General features: G+C 46.3%; 1 long non-coding RNA gene across 1 annotated transcript; it reads left to right on the forward strand.

Annotated features, from left to right (window-relative positions):
- Window positions 1-2,658: 2,658 nt before the first annotated feature.
- On the forward strand, window positions 2,659-3,535 carry LOC137546290 (uncharacterized). Its single transcript, XR_011026222.1, has 2 exons — window positions 2,659-2,748; window positions 3,314-3,535. It is a non-coding gene; the product is annotated as an uncharacterized lncRNA (long non-coding RNA).
- The last annotated feature ends 542 nt before the right edge of the window (window positions 3,536-4,077 follow it).

Below are 4,077 nucleotides of genomic sequence, written 5' to 3' on the forward strand. Positions count from 1 at the left end.
GGAGAGGCAGCATAAGATGTAAGAGGGGGGTAGAGGAACAGAGAGGGGGAGGGAGAGACAGCATAAGATGGAAGAGAGTGCAGAGGAACAGAGAGGGGTAGAGACAGCATAAGATGGAAGAGGGGGCAGAGGAACAGAGAGGGGAGAGGGAGAGACAGCACAGCACTAAAGCACAGGTTTACAGCTTTACCAGCCTACAGCCTAACCAGCTTTCAAAGAAAACTCTAGTATCAAAAGAGCAGGGCACATTCTAGCAGTTATAACAGTACTGGGAGTCTGCACACAGGACAGGAAGTGTTCTTAGCAGCCTGCCTGCATACCTTCTCTTCTGCCTGTGCATGCAGCTTTTCATCTCTGGAGTAGTGATGGGTCGTTCGCGAACGAGCCGGCTCTTTGCTGCGAACGACAAGAGCCGGTTCTCAGTTTTGAAAGAGCCGATGCCTCAGCCGCCCCACAGAGCTCTGCTTTGCTCTGCAATAAAGGGCGCTGAGGCATGTTGGGAGATGTAGTCCTCCTCTTGCAGCTTGTAGGAGTGTATAGGGCGGAGCAGAGCAGTAGCAGGAGGGATTGCTCCAGTCAGAGAAGCAGTCTGGAATTGTCATGGAGGCGGGGGCGGGGCTTTTACTCCGATTCTGAGTGGTGTTTAGTGATATGTAATGAAGAGCCGATTCAGAGCCGCAAGAGCCGGCTCTTTAATGGGAGCCGATTCAGAAGAGCCGATTCTCTGAAAAGAGCCGGAATTCCCATCACTACTCTGGAGCAGAAACTTCCCTTCTCCCGGGCTGTGTTGCTGTCTTGTGCGGGGGCGGGGCTCCAACACGGACACATCACATTCTTCTCTCTGTGACTGCATCTGCCCCCTGGCTGTCTCCCTCCAGTGTCTGTGTGCAGCCAGTGACACAGGTGGGGGGTCAGACTGTCGGGGGCATAAGCTGGCTGGCCGCTGGCTCCTGGTTTGACTGGCGTGGGGCGGAGTTAAAGGCTGAGCCACACGGGATAAACACTTTACCTGTGTGGCTACTGAGAAGAAGGAGCACGGCTTTAAAGAAGGAGCCTGGCAGAGAAGAGCAGTATTGATTGCTCTATTGGCTGGGGAGAAGTGGAGGTGGAGGTGGAGGCACTGCTGAGCACATGGTAGCATGCTGAGCACCGGGGACTGAGTCGGGAGGTAATATAATATAATATAAAAAAAAAACATGGTCACAGTAGCAGCGGCGGGGGAATGCGCCTCACCACCTCATGGCGCCTCACCACCTTATGGCGCCCCAGGCAACCGCCTATACTTGCCTGGTGGGTGAGACGCCCCTGCCCGGGTAAGTAGAGCGGGGGTAGTATACTTTGATTGAAGAGTCCTTTAAACAAGAGAAGTTGCTGGGCTCTGCTGCTGAGTATTTGCATCTAATACTTTTAGCCAAAAACCCTAAACAAGCATGCAGATCAGATAGTTCTGCCTGAAGTCTGATTGGATTTGCTGCATTTAAAGGACAACTGTCCTATTGTAAACCCCACATACCTATAGAGCTTTTAGCTAGTAACAATAGAAGACTTTTCCTGTGTCTTTTATGACAGCCTGTGTGAAGGAAATTACTGGTATATCAAAGCCCTGCTTTCTGTGTCGGCAACGGATTGCAGGACTATAGCATTTAGATACGGTAGGTGCTACTTTCCTGTCATTATTCACAGAGGAATGATTTACTGTTTATTTCTGCCCCACATACTACTTTGTAATAGAATATATGAAAACACCCAAGAGATTTTTCAACTACAATGCAGCTTCTAAAGAGAAGGAGTTTTATTTGATTTCTTTCCTTGGATGCTTGCACTACCATTCAGAATGAATTCTCCCTAGCTGCCATCTTCTGACTGAGTTTACTTTAGAACTTTGTGATATGAATGGCTAGGGGTGTAGTAGGGGTGTGTTTACAGGGGTGGCAGGGGCGTGTCTTAAAATGTCCCTCTCTCTTAAAGAGAACCCGAGGTGGGATTTATTTATGTTAGTGGGGCACAGAGGCTGGTTGTGCACACTAAGACCAGCCTCTGTTGCCCTATGGTGTGCCTCCAAGACCCCCCTGTGCGCCGCTATACTCCCCGCAGTGCTAGCGACACACAGCGTGTCGCCAGCACAATGTTTACCTATGCCTGTCTGTTAGCGCCGCTCCCCCGCCTCCTCTGTATTGGCGCTACCCGCCCGCGTCACTTCCCTCCAATCAGCGGAAGGGAAGGGACGCGGGCGGGTAGCGCCGATATGGAGGAGGCGGGGGAGCGGCGCTAACAGACAGGCAGAGGTAAACATTGTGCTGGTGACACGCTGTGTGTCGCTAGCACAGCGGGGGGTATAGCGGCACACAGGCGGGTCCTGGAGGCACATCATGGGGCGACAGAGGCTGGTGTTAGTGTGCACAACCAGCCTCTGTGCCCCACTAACATAATTAAATCCCACCTCGGGTTCTCTTTAACGCATAAAGTTGTAAGGTATGTATATGTGTGCCACACACCCTGGCCAAGCTCCTCTATCCCCTTTCTAGGTGACAGATCTCTTCTGACTGCCTACATTACATGCATCTACATGAGAAGTTGGTACTATGTAGTTCACAGGAAGTAGCTGGTGACCAACTGTAAGACCTCAACTCTGCTAACAGAAAATAACAGGATCTAGACAGACATATTAACCCTGTGTAGATTGCTGTACAGCTGCAGTAAGCACAGCTACACAAATATTTTTTCAATTTCAAAAATTAATTTACAAAGGTAATATTTATAATTTACACTACACAGCACAATTGCTTTCAGAATTGTCTTAGTTCTGTTTTGGGTATAGTTGGGCTTTCATGTTTTTGAATCAAGAAGCATAACTGGGTCTCTGAAACAGAAAAGGTAGCTGGGCACTTGGGCGTACAAACTCCAGTCTTGTTATGAATGTATGCATCCTCCCAGCATGCCAGCTGGTTGGAACAGGATGGTATGCATAGATATTTAGCGAGTGTGGCACCTCTCAGATGGGCAACACATAAATACAGGAATTGTCAGTGCGATCTACAGTGAATGCATACATGCAAAACGGGTGCCAGGGAAATTTGGAAAACCAGAAAACCTGACAGTAGAATATTGATAAATTTACTTTTTATTGATATTTTTACTTTTATTTATTTTATCGATATTTTTACTTTTATTTAATTCTACTATTACAGTGAAAATGACAATAATAATAAAAAAAGGTGATACATACCAATATTTTACTACAGCTAAACATGCCATATTCTCACACTGAACCCTCCCACTATCAGAGCCTAATCTTAACCATTCCTCCCCACAGCTATCCTTAACCACCACCTCCTGCACAACGAACCGTAACCACCCACCCCCCACGGCTAAACGTAATCACCCCTCGGAAATCTTGTTGGAGGATCGGAAGGTGTGGGACAGTATGTGCCTGTGGACAAGATCGGAGATGTAGGTCGGGCTGGTCCTGTGCACCGATTTGTAGGCTAAGCACAGAATTTTGAAACTGAATAAATACAAAAAAAATGGTAGTTGATATCTGACCAGATGCCAAGGCATATTTCTTTCCACCTTATACAAATACCAAATAACTAGGTAGAGATTTACAAAATATGGCTGTATATTGATTCAATTTAAAATTTGGAAATCTACACAACAATCTACTGATAAATAATAATATTTTGTATTGTAACTAAGAGATTGTGTTATGTTCCACTGGGCTTAGCTTCATACAGAATTACTGTATACAGATGTAACAGGTACTGTAAATGAATTGCAATGGCAACTGAAACACTACAGAAGAATTATCTGTATAATTCAGCTTGAAAGGAAGGAAATGCAGAAAAGTCACACACTAAAACCAGTACTGTTTACATTTAGATTTACAGTACATTTAATTGGACATTGCAATTTATATTTGGTGTCTGGAGAACCAGTGGCAGCCTATCTCCTCTAATATCTACTAATTAGACTTAGCGGAAAGCCTAGAGCTCCCTGAGGCATCATTACTAGCATTTTCCTGCCACAGAGGAAGTGAAGCTATTGGATAATTGCACTTCCATCCTTAGCATAGGTACC

The sequence above is a fragment of the Hyperolius riggenbachi genome, chromosome 1 (assembly GCF_040937935.1).
Source record: "Hyperolius riggenbachi isolate aHypRig1 chromosome 1, aHypRig1.pri, whole genome shotgun sequence".
Classification (NCBI taxonomy): domain Eukaryota; kingdom Metazoa; phylum Chordata; class Amphibia; order Anura; family Hyperoliidae; genus Hyperolius; species Hyperolius riggenbachi.